The 13560-nt window shown below is 36.1% G+C and overlaps 1 protein-coding gene across 2 annotated transcripts in view; it reads right to left on the bottom strand.

Annotated features, from left to right (window-relative positions):
- Pkia (cAMP-dependent protein kinase inhibitor alpha) overlaps positions 1 to 13260 on the bottom strand; it is a 78252-nt gene extending 64992 nt beyond the window's left edge. The window contains exons 1-2 of one of the 2 annotated variants that reach the window (XM_042680676.1): positions 13136 to 13260; positions 12612 to 12680 (exon numbers count right to left, since the gene is read on the bottom strand). The gene's annotated coding sequence lies outside the window, so the exon portion shown is untranslated. The remainder of the gene's footprint in view (positions 1 to 12611; positions 12681 to 13135) is intronic. The other variant, XM_042680675.1, reaches the window with a different exon arrangement.
- Positions 13261 to 13560: the final 300 nt, after the last annotated feature.

Raw genomic sequence — 13560 nt, 5'->3', positions numbered from 1 at the left:
TTTGTTTATGATATCTCATTGTATAAAAAGACTATGCCCAAATCTACCCCTCAAGTCTCTCATGAATACTGAATGAATAAAGTATATTAATAATACTGTCTTGGAAATTAAGAAAAACATATGTATGTTAGTTACTTGTGGTATTTTTTAGTAGAAAGTCTGAAATTATTTTCAGAAAACACAAAGAGGCTGCTAATCACAATACATGATTGCAAATGTAGCTGGAGCTGTTTATCAACACGCACTTCTCACTTGAGAACAGTAATTTACAAAAATAACCTAAGCAGTTTTTGTTCATGTTCTTTTTAGCTCAAATGACTTCCATCAATAATGGAAATCCATACATGAAAAAACAAAACCATTAGGGGTAACAAGTTGGATAATAAATGTAATCACTACTTTAACTTATGTAACTATACATCACTTTGACAATAAAATAAAAAACAACATAAAACCTTGTGTTTTCAAAACCTCTCTCCAAACATCCATCCTATGAATGTTTTTATGTGTACAAAATGTGAAGCTTTTATAGGAGAATGTTTCCAGCAGTAAAGTTTACATATTGTTAGGATCTAATTTTTTTCAGATTAGAGGTATATCTACTAATCAAATAGTACTGAATTATACCTAAATACTCATCTTCCTTCTGTTCTTTATTTGGTGGGGGTTTCAAATAATAGAAATAGGTCACTGACTCTAAAGAGCTCTCTCTATATAATATGCCATGAAGTTACACATTAGTTTGCACATTAGAACAATTCTATACTATCTTTATTAATTATAAAATTGCACCAATGGATACACATTTTTTAAAACTATGTCATTATAATTCAATCAGCAGAATTTCCTAAAGCTTTCTTTCTAAAGGAAGACGTGAATGTTGACGGTGTTCTATAAATCTGATTGTCTTTCCCTAGCCTCCTGGACATAAAACTGACAAGAGAATACCAAGTTTTGCTCTTCAGTAAGGAATCACTCCCATTTTCTGTGGCACATCAATTCTGAAACCTACAATCTTATTTAGCCTCCTGACTGTCATTTCTGTTAATGAGTCAGTGAAAAGAGTGAATAGACATATGGAATGACTCAGAAAGACAATAACATGAAGATTTACTAGCCAAGTGACTTTTTGCAGATCATTTAATCAACTACTTGAAAAGCCAAAAGTAAAATCGAAGTCAAATTCCCACAGCTACTATAGAATCAGGCCTGTTTACCTGGCTTTATGTTGTTCGAAGCCTCTGCTGACATTGGTACTTATCTGTACTAAAACTTCCAGTGAGAGTCATAGTCATTTCAAAGATTAGTTACAGGCAAATACCTGTAATTCTAGCTACTCAGCAAGCTGAGTCCTAGAGAGTCTGAAGCCAGCCTATGCAGAAAAGTTGGTGAGGCTCCATTTCCAGTTAAGCAGCAAAATGCCAGTCTAGCGACTGGCTCAGGTGATAGAGCACTAGCTAAAATCAACAAAGTTAGGCAGAGAGCATGGAACTCTAAATTCAAGCCCAAACTCCAGTACTTCACACATACCAAACAAGTTACATTGGAAAGAGATAGAATAAAGTTCATAAACACTTGGGAAAATATGTGATAATGAGTTTGTTATTGTATATGAGAATGAAAAATTACAGAGTGAAAATGTTTACTCTTACAATGAATTATTTTAGAAATTGCAGTAAATTCTCTTCTATGTCATATGATCATTTTGGTTATTGTTAGGTGGAGGGTCTGGCTGGGAATATAGGCGTGCATCACCATACTTTGCTTATTAAGTTACCTTTAATTCTCACAACCACCCTTGGATTTCTCCATTTTAAATATTAGGAAACAAATCACAGAGGATAGGTAACTTATTGTAAGTCACCCAGCTAGCCAGTAGATTCAAAGCACAAAACCAATTCCTAAAAGACTACATCTGGACAAAGGTAGTCATCAGGACTCTATCAATGAAAATAAACAGTCCAGAGTGCTAACCATTATACTTATTAAGCAAACTAAGCCAGACCAAAGTAACATAGGCTACATGTTTTCCCTCATTTGTAATAACTAGATTATGTCTATAAATCTACAAGTTAATCCAATGGATAGTAAAAGACAAATAATTATACTTGGACATGATTAATTAAATAGCACTCTAAACATCTCACAGTGAGGACAAAGGAGAATATTCTTAGGAAAAGACCACAATGACTCAATAGCTATATGCAGATGACCATATAAAATGATGCTTATTGACATGAACTCCAATAAATGGAAACAGTAAGTTCTTTTATTGTACTGTTTGCTGTTCTACCCCCCTCCTTTGGTTTATTCCTTGTTGTCACTTTTTTATTTCTGTACCTTTTGTCTTGTATATAAGTTTATCTGATTTGGGAAGGGAAGGGGAGTCACAGAAATGGTGGGACAAAGGGTGAACCAATTTAACAGTGATATTCACTAGACACTATGTTTGAAATGAACTATACAACATGTGGGTGAGAGGAGTCTGGGGGAGGGAAAGTAGGAGAATGTGAGGGAGGGGGTAACAATGTTTGACAAGAAATGTACTCATTGCATTACTTATGTAAGGGTAACCCTCTATACATCACCTTTATAAGAAAGGAAGGAAGAAGCCTGGCACTGATGACTCACACCTGTAATCCTAGCTACTCAGGAGACTGAGATCTGAGGATCATGGTTCAAAGCCAGCCCGGGCAGGAAAGTCCATGAGATTCTTATCTCCAATTAACCACCAGGAAACCAGAAGTGGCACTGTGGCTCAAGTGGTCGAGTGCTCGCCTTAGCTGAAGAGCTCAGAGATATTACCCCACCTCAGAGTTCAAGCTCCAGAAACAACAAAGGAAGTAGGAAGTAAGGAAGAAAGAAAGAAGGAAAAAACACAGAAAGAGAATCAGTCAGAGATCACTGTACTTTAAAGACATTGTTGGTACTTGTTGTTGGATCTTAAAAATAACCAAACAGGTCATCTAGTATCAGATTTAATTGCTGTGCTGAAATAGTAATCTCACAATGCCAATGAAGAGGTTACAGCTCCACTAGGTCATACTTTCATGCAAGTGAGATACATTTTCAACTGAGTGTGATTCACTTCCTCTATGATTTTTAGACTGCAAGATAAGTGAGATTGAAAAACATACAGAATAAAGGAACTGCAAATATTTTAACATAAAAAAGGATACATTCAATTTGCAATTTTCTGAGTCTACACCTGTTTTCCTTGAAGAAACAAGGGGAATGAATGTCCTTTGTTTTCTCTTGTAGGTTTTCTGTGATTTTGAACTGCCCACTAGATAGATTTCAAATGTTAATATGTTATCCTTAATTCCTATCTTATGAATTTAGAAAGAAGCATAGATTTGAAAAGAAACAATGGGAAGGTATTCTTATCCATACTTGGTGACTCCACTTACAAAAATTATGATGCTTTTATATGGGGTACCAATAATTTATTTCAAAATGGATTTTAAAATTTAAATGTTAAAAGCCAGAAGTGGCGCTGTGGCTCAAGTGATAGAGCGCTAGCCTTGAGCTGAAGAGCTGAGGGACAGCACCCAGGCCCAGAGTTCAGGCCCCACGACCGGACACAAAAAAATAAATAAAATAAAAATTAAATGTTATTCACCCAGTTCCACCAATATTTTAAGAATGTCTTTACAAAAGCAAGAATAACCAATGAGCTAAAGAAAATTTTATGCTGTTAATGGTTTACTATTATAAAAAATAATGAGTTATATTTACAGAGTCCTTACTATATGTTACACTGATGAACTACCTAGAAAGTGTAACATTTATAAAATATATCAAACACTTCTATTTCATGCCTTGCTTTGTAATCCTGTTGCTGTCTAATCTGGAGAAATGAAAGAATGCCATTTATATTTCTCTCCTATAGGATTGCCACCTACGTCTTATCCAGCTTTTATAAATGGAGGTTCTCAATGTGTCCTTTTAATCTCTCATCACCTTTCAGTACTGGTCACTAGGCAATTACACAAGTACTCCTATGTGATTAAAATAAGAACATTAGCTTCACTGTATATCTCAGTTAGAAAAGCACATTTAAAAAATTAAGACTTTAAATTATCACATGAGTTGTACAAGAAGAGAGTTTGTTTCATTTGGACATTTCCATATATGCTTAAAAGGTACCTCAGTCAAACATACCACCTCTATCATTCCTTGTTCCTCTTAAAACAATTTCAACAAGTTTTATAGTTCTACTTTCACACACACATATAAAGTATAGGAAGATATTTAGGATATTCAGCCTCATTCACCTTCTCAAGTCTCCTTCCCCCTTCCTCTTAAATGTGTCCCAATTGTCCCCCAGTAGAGCTTGTTCTGCTTTCTTATCACTCTTGTTTCCTGGTCCGGTAGCTTGAACTCAGGACCTGGACGCTGAACCTGATCCTCTCTGTGCTCAAGACTAGTGCTCTACCACTTGAACCACAGTGTTCTTTTTGGCTTTTTCTGAGATAAGAGTCTTATAGACTTTCTTTCCTAGGTTGGTTTAGAATTGTGATCCTCAGATCTCAGCCTTCTGAGTAGCTAGGATTACAGGCATGAGCCACGGGCACTTGGCTTTTCCTATCATTCTGTTTTTCCCTCATTTTAAAAAAAATTAAGTAGTTGTAAAAAATGGTTGCTATTAAGGAACAGTTTATAACAATGCATAATGATTTATATCACCCCTTTCAACAAATCCTTATCCACCCCTCCCTACCCCCCACTTCTCTCACTTTTTAAAATTAATCTTGTAGTATATACACTGAATTTTTGACTGCATTCTACCCACCCACACCCCCTTCTCCTCTTCATTTACTTCTACTCTTTTCCTCATGACCCCATCCCACCCCTTTAAAGCACCTGTTCCCTGGTGTTTATTTTGTTGAACATGGATTTTGCCTTTGTAAAAGATTACATTATTTTAGTTTTCCCTTGAATCTGCAACATTTCAATTAGTACATTTGTATACACTTGAATACCTGATTTTTTGTTATTGAGTATTTCATCATGTTATTGGAAAATACAGATTTGATGAAGGCAGTTGTTGCAGCAGGAGCTCATTTTCTTGGAAGGAAGATGAGAGATTAGCTTAGATGACAGTGGCTTATCACAATTTATTTTCCAGAATACTGCTAACAAATTTTTTTCAGAATAAATCCTTCTTGAAAATGTGTTATTCTCTAGTGAATAGACTATTTAATTAGGAAACCATACATCAATCTTCCTTCTCTAACAGTCAGCCAGTTTTTAAATCTGAAGTTAGAATTGGGTAAGGAGGAAAGACTTCTCTCAATGATTCCACTAGATATTCACCAGCTCACCTTGGGCAGTGTTTTGCAAGTCCTAACACCATTAACTTTTGTAAATGGATAAGTATATTGAAATCTGGCTATTTTCTACTATATAATTCAGTTACTGGAAGATCATGGATAAAAGTATAGCATAAGAAACAGCATTGAAAATCATACTGAGTCTTGGATTTAAATCAGATTCTGCATTGTGTAACAGAAAGAAATCAGCAGATTGTGCTGCACTATTATTGCAATAGCCACAAAATGAGTGCTGTGCTCTTTTGTCTCTTGGGCATTGCAGTGTATTGTTTAAGGTGTAGCCTTGTTGCTACTTTTTCAGACAGAGATTGCAATGCTTATTTAACTTTGCTTTTCAAAGAGGGCCAACCAAATCTTAATAAAATACAAAAAAAGAGAGAAATGCTTAACAATAAGTCTCTCTACTCTATCAACTAAAGAAAAAGTGTACTATACTGTTCTGATGCTTCTAGAGTCAGTACATTGCACAACATGTTTACCTATTTATAAACAGTTTTATAATTTCTTTGTTCTAAATATTTCTTAAATATAACAATCCCTTATTAGCAATAACTATTGTAAGTCTAGGAGAAGCAGAAAAGGTCAAAAGCTATGTACATATAACCATAAAAGATGATGCTAAGTGAAATGAACCCCAAGATAGGAACATAAGGGGTATTATCTTTCTTGCTGTTGTTTTTAATGTATATATAATGTACTATATGATTTTTTTTGTTTCTCTTGTATGTTCTTCCCCCATGGTATAACCCCTGTTTTCACTGCATTTGATTCCAGTGCCCTGCATCTTGTATATATGTGTTTTCTAATTTGGGGAGGGAAAGGGAAAGAACAAAATGCTGAAATAAAGATACAGGTTGACCCATTGTAACAAGGAGATGTACAAGACACTATGTTGAAAACGAACTTTACAACTTGGGGGTGGGGGGGGAGGAGCTGGGAAGGTGGGGTGAAAAGGGATGGTAGGGGGAAAACAACAGAGGGGGTAACAATGCTTGATAGGAAATGAACTAAGTACCTTACTCATGTAACTGTAATCCCTCTGTACAGTATCTTTACAATGAAAAATATATACAAAAAATCCACTATAAGTCATATTGCTTCATACTTGCTCTTTTAGCATGGTCTAAGACAAATAAAACATGATGCTATCTCCAGTACACTTCTGTTTCTCCTCTCCTGCCCAATTCATTCAATACAAGTATATGAGGAGAGTAGTTAAATCTGGCTAATTATGTTGATACGTCACAGATTCCAAATACTGTGTAATACAACTTAAGTAAGACATTCTCATTGGGGTTTTATTCTGTTTCAAGATAAATTTTAAAAGTATACAGAGGGAGAACAGAAGAAAAAAACAAAGACTTATCATACATAATTTTTTAAATGGGGCAAAGGTTAGATTAGGATTAGAAAAAAATGACCCATTGCTAGAGAGTAACACAAAAGAAAATAACTATTAATAGTTCTACCATTATAAATTTTTCTTATAATATGTGGTTGACTTCTGTTATATATTCTGCAATATTCATAAATGATGAATGTGTTGCAGAAAGATATGAAATAATTATTTAAAATATTTTTCCTCCATGAACTGGAAATGACAAAAATGAGAATATTTCCTTGTTCATATTATGATAAATGGATTCCATTATAATGCTTGCTTTCATCTTAAGATAGTTTACATCATTCTAGAACATATAAAGTATTATTTGTATAATAACAGATAAAATATTTTTATAGCTTAAATGTTTATCCAACTATAAATGTCTGGGCATAATCTGTAACACAATAATGCCATACAATTGTGCAGCACTCCCGATGTTCTTCCATCAAAAGTGAAAAGCATCAACATAAAAAGAAATATATACCACTTTGTGCATGACCACATATCTTAAAATCACAAAATAACTTTGAATTTAGTAAATATTTATCAATATGTTTTGATTAAAGCATTCTGATAGCAACAATTAGAGAGTGTTATATGCTAAGCATCTTTAAGGCAATATAAAGATTGCGGAGTTAAAGTGTTTTGAAAATATAAATTATAAAATAAAAATTACAGAATCTGGCATATACAAAACGAGATAGTAAAATAAAGTGGGGTAAATTCTTATTTATGACACAATATAGATAAACTTTGAAAATATGCTAAGGGTGTAAAGCAGATACAATAAGACAAATTTTGTTGGCTCCATTTTTATGTGACACCTAAAATAGGTAAATTCATAAGCACACAAAGCAGAATGGAGTTGCTTTGGGGCTAAAGGACACTTAAAGACTAAATAATAACAGGTTATTATTTAACAGTTTAGTTGGAAATGGCGACAAACTTCTGAAAGTAGGTAGTGTTATGATTGTCCAATATTTACATATACAATCATCACTAGTAGTAAATGTATTTACTACTAGTGAACTGTATACTGAAAAGTTAAAATGGTTAGATTTTATATATTAATTTAAATATATTTACCATTAATTTTAGTGATATAAAACTTATCATATACAATTTATATTTAAAGTATACACACATTTGAGTGTGTGTGTGTGTGTGTGTGTGTGTGTGTGTGTGTGTGTGTCTACATTGGGGCTTGAACTCAGAGCGTGGGGACTGTCCCTGAGATTTCTTTACTCAAGGCTAGTGCTCTGCCACTTGAACTACTGCTCTTTTTCTAGATTTTTGGTGGCTAATGGGAGGTAAGAGTCTCTTGTACTTTCCTGCTTGGGCTGGCTTTGAGTTATTATTCTCAGATCTCAGCCTCCTGAGTAGCCAGAGTTACGGATGTGAGCCACTGGTGTCCATCTACATGCAATTAATTCCCCTAATGGGTGTATATTCTACCACAGCAAAAAATTAAAACATTAAAATATACTATAAAATTAAGGCATAAAGTTACCTCATACTTGGCAGGTTATGTAAGTGATATTTTAATATCGTTTATGAGTTTGTACAATTACTATCATATTTTGGATTCACAAAAGGTCTTTTGAGTGCTTTCATCTGTCCTTCTTCTTTTTCCCCTAGATTAATGTTATACTTTCTCTGTCTTTTTGTGTGCTAAATTCAACTGGAACTTTGTTAGCTATTTTCAGCTCCTTTAAATATCAGCTAAGAATGTAGGCAGTTTTGTTTACCTAAGGTGATTGCAGCTGTTTAGGGTGACAGTCGTTTTAGGATTTAGGAGAGCCAAGCATAACTTGTTCTTTCCTTAATTTGGAAAAAGCAAATATATTACTGAAGGCAGGAATAAATAGTTTGTGAGGCAGATATAAATCCATCTGAAGTGAAATGAATATATTTCAAAGTAGACTATACCAGTCAACTGCTGGCAATGTTCTTCTACATATTTGGCAGTGTGGTACTCTAATCTGAGAAAACTGGCTCTTTCATGTAAAAATGGTTTTGATTGGAAAACCCTAAATAAATCATCTGCAATGTGCAACACTCAGAGCTCCTTCTAGGATGCCTTTTTCCATGAATCAAGATTTTCTGAATCACTCTTATCACTGGCATTTGCTTCCTAGACATCTCAGCTGCCTATGGCAATACTAGTGTGAGGACTCTCATTCCAGTTTCTAAGGCAGAAAGAACAGAGGAAGGAGAAATCACAGTAAGTGTGGGAAATGTCTGAGCTAACAAAAGAAGCACATATTGTCACTAAGCTCAAAGTAGACAGTCTTTAACCCTTCATAGAGGGCTTTACTGGACTCCTAAAAGCATATAACTGTGAAATCAAAAGCCTGGGGGAGGGACAGTATACGTGTGTGTGTGTGTGTGTGTGTGTGTGTGTGTGTGTGTGTGTGTGTGTGTGTTTACTTGTGGGAAGAATGCATATCAGTCATTGAATTGTTAAAGGGATGGTAACACCCACACACTTAAGGAACACTAGAAAGATGAATCAGGAAACAATTTAAAATTACTTTGAAGGCTCTGACCTTATGTTTTTAAAATGCTTTCTTTTCACTGCATTACACTTGAAAGAGCAGCCTGGTAACAAAGAAAGAATTTGTGCCATTTAGGTGACATCTCTCGGCCACATTTTTCTCGATGTGAAATTATCATATAATACTTATGAAAATGCCTCAAAACAAGATAAGTGCTTGTATAGTAGAAGGTACCTGGCCCTACTCAGAGCAAGCACACGAAGATCAGGTACATATCTTCTTCATGATGCTATTAGTATTTGCTATTGTATAAAGATTTTTTTTATTGTAACTTAGTAGTTCTGGAGAATAGATGGGTAGATATTTAACTTTATATGAATAACTTATTTTTTATTAAACTCAAATTGTTGAACACCGACTACACATATTCCCAACTAGGCACTGTAGCATGAGTTTTAGTTCAGTTCTTGTCCCTGTTAACTAAGGGTATGTTAGATAAGTAGAAAAAGCATGTTCACATGAAAGAAAAACCAAAATTTCCTATAGAAATTTGATAGGAATATAGACAAGGGAAAAGTATTCTTAGCAGATTGGGGGAAGGAAGGTGGGTAGAGGGAAGGATTCATGGAAGTGCAGTGTCAGAAGTGAAAACCTTTCCTGCCTAGAAGAATGGTCTAAGAGAAAGGGTGGATATATATAGGCATGGTATCAGGAGTCCCACATGCAAAATAAAGACCACATGGTTCAAGCTGGACATGAGGTACTTTAAGAGGATTACCAAGAAACTGGATCAAGCGAAACACAGCATCTGGTACATATTATGTGTTACTCATACTAAACAAGAGGAAATATTACAGATTTCTGTCAATGAAATGCTCATTGGCATCCTTCAAAAGTACTAATTTGCACTCATTCTAAGTGGAGGCACTAAGTAAATAGAATAGCTTTTCTGTTCAGTCCTAGTCCTGCCTTTATTCTTTTCCATTCTTCAAAATCTCAAGATAAGGCTATTTCAATTGTTGCTAATGTCAATAATACAATACTATAGTTCCATAGTGATATGGAAGGTGATTTTTTTGTTATAAGAAGTCAACTTGACTTCTCAATTTGTACTAAAAGCTGATGATAATAGTGCCTTCCAGACTAAATGTGTTGTTTGTCAGTGTAACTGGGAAGTGATTGATTGATTTTGATTGTATCTTGTCAAATCCACCAAAATGTCTACAGTCCATTTAGCATCTAATCATACATATATCATCCCATTTTCCATTCTTCCTTCCTTTCTGAACACTAGCCAATTAAGCTTTCCTTTCTCAAAGAAATTAAGGTAGGAAATAATGTCACAATTCAATTCTAATCACAAAATCATACAGACGTTTCTGCACAGAGACTTAAATTTTGAGACATTTCTCCATATTATTCAGAGATACCTAGTTCTAAATTCATTCATCCCTTAAATTTAATTATCTTTCACAGTTTATCTAAAGTGACCATTAAATTTAATAGCTTTATTTATTTTTCAATGAGGTTTCTCCAACTTTAGTGGAGTAATCTCACCTGTAAGTCTCTCCTGTGATACACTGGCAGGTATTCTGGCAACTTGAGATGCACCAATTCTTTGGTACTGGCCTTATTTCAACCCACAGATTTCAATTTATTCAGGAACCCCATCATAGATACTTTCAACTCCTAACATTATTAAGATATTCTTCATCAATGGTCTTCTCTCAGAAAAAGAATCTTAGCACTGCAGATCACTGAATAGTTTATGTTAAGTATATTTTGAGCTAATTATTAAAAATAATTATTTTTTGCCATTAGTTATTCTTGAGAACAATGTTTTAATTAGTTAAGTATTTTAGAAGTAGGAATGAATGGTGATAAAATTAGAAAGTTTTTATTTTGATCTTTTTCTTTGTTACCTCTTCGAGTTGGTACACCTGGTTCAACATTCTCAAAAGCATAGTTTTTCAAATCCAAAGAAAAATGCTCAATACATAGTAATTACAATAATGATAAACAAACAAATAGCCCTGAAATCTTTTAGATCCTAGAGGACAGTTCATGAGGTAGGCTAATTTCTATTGGGCACTTGTACTCCCTGTACCCATACACTGAACCTGGAGACAAATAAACAAATTCAAATCTTTCTGAAGGAAGTACATATATATATATATATATAAATACATATATATGTATTTATTAGAAAAATTACACTAATATATACTAGAATACATATATATATGTATTTATTAGAATATATATATGTATTTATTAGAAAAATTACACTAATATATACTAGAATTACCATAACATTTCAGAACAAGTATCTATCTAAATAAACATCAGTATTGGGAAAAGAAGGTGAGCAGAGGTACACTTTTAGCTAGAAACTCTCTTCAATAATCTATTTTAATTTACTAAAATAAACTTGAATTGCTGTTGAGCCAAATTGACTCTCTAATTTCAAGTTTAAAGGTAATGGATATCTTTCTAAATACAATATTGTCACATAGACACCCCAAGATCTGTCATATCGCAACTGTCCTATTGATGAAGTAGCACATTTGCAATCCCCCCTCACAGCCATCTTAGCTATTTCACAGCAAATTATTCAAATGGCAATAAGCATAAGGAATTGAGCTCAGCAGCAGGGGCCTACAGAAGACACCCGAGGACAAGTGGGGAGAACCTACAAATGGACAGAGAAATCTAAGGATACTAAAATAGACTGAGGCTTATACTGGGCAGCTCCATAGCTTTCTCATTGCCTATGGGGAAATGACCTTTGGAAATTCATTCTTGGTTACCTAGAAAGGCAATGGCAAATTCACTACTGTTTGGATTTGCCCTAAACTCTATCAGCTATTTGTCTTGAAACTATCAACAGTGCAAGAAAAACTGGAGAGCTTAGCATTCAGTTTACTTCCACTTAGATTTATATCTAGGATGCAGTCTGCAAAGCCCATACATTCTGTTTGTTCTCTCAAACCTTCTAGTAGCCAACCATAGTGACAACAATTAAGAAAGTTATGGAAAAACATCTTAGCATGTAAGTGAAAACAGGCTGCTGCTTCCTATGTATTTGGGGAAAAGACACTGGCAATTAATGAGAGAGAGAGAGAGAGAGAGAGAGAGAGAGAGAGAGAGAGAGAGAGAGAGAGAGAGAGAGAATACCCAGCAGGGATTCCTGTCTGGGTCCTTGACAGTCGTCCATGGCACTGAGTCTAGGTAAGAGCTGACAAGAGTTGGCTTGGGAATGGACACTGGGCATCCTCCCCCAAAAGATCAGTGCAAGGATTGACAAAATCGACTGAAAATGAAAGAAAGGAGATGTCAAATGCTGCCCTAGCCAAGCTGAACTCTACAATATGTAAGAAGTTTCTCCCTTACCAAGAGACTCTTTGAAAAGGCTCAGAATTGAAGCAGGTGCTGCGACATTGAGATGAACATAGACCCAGTCTGAAAATGAGAAGAGAGAGGACTCAGGATGGTATGAAGAGCACCAAGATTTCTGATTACTTCCCCAGCCTGTAGCCAACGACCTGCTGCTCCAAACCCAGCGATAATCAATTGAAAGCAGAAAGATGAAAGAGGCACTCAAATTATGTTCACATTTCCAATCCACTTCAGAGTCTAAGCAAATCCAGCATTGAAATGGTTATCATCTTTAAGAAGAGTAGACATGCTGAAAGGCGCCTTTGTTTGCCCAGTAACACAGCTCCTCCAATCTCGAGCACTTGGCTGATTAACATTTCAATCCCAGTTATTACACCCGTTCCCGGTGCAGAATGCAGCAGGGCTATCCCTCTCCTTCCCCGCGCTGCTGCAAACCCCATTCCCGCCCCCTCCCCCCGCCCCCAGGGTGGAAAGCTCCGAGCACCTCGGCCAATGCTAATAATAGCCAAGCTGCTTACCTTCCCAGGATCGAGTCAGCGCTGGTCCCGGGCTCCCGCTGCCCGAGGCTGCAGTCCCACCGCGCCCGGCCGCACCGCCCCGCACCGCGCGCACGGTCAGATCCTGCCGGGCCCCCACCCCACCTGCCAGCTGCAGCTGCCGCTCCCGCCGCCCAGCTCCGGCCGTATGAAGTCATCCCCCCCGTCGGATCACCACATTCCGCGCGGCCTGCGGGGGGAGACGCACTTCTACCGGCCTGGGGGGAAAGACAGCCAGAAACGCGCTTCCCCGGCGCATTGTAGATTTAGTTTCTATTTCTGTTTTTGCAGATGCAGCGTCGATGGATTGTGTTCTAAAGGAGAAGAGGCCGGGACACTTGATCTGCAGAGCGTCCTTCTTCGCAGCGCTCCCCTGTCAGTCTGGCTGCGTGGACAGCTCCATCTGA

Source organism: Dipodomys spectabilis, unplaced genomic scaffold (assembly GCF_019054845.1).
Source record: "Dipodomys spectabilis isolate Male_0828 unplaced genomic scaffold, ASM1905484v1 ptg000063l, whole genome shotgun sequence".
In the NCBI taxonomy this organism is placed as follows: Eukaryota; Metazoa; Chordata; class Mammalia; order Rodentia; family Heteromyidae; genus Dipodomys; species Dipodomys spectabilis.
The sequence above is the reverse complement of the archived record's forward strand: the minus strand, read 5'-3'. Positions and strand labels throughout refer to the sequence as shown.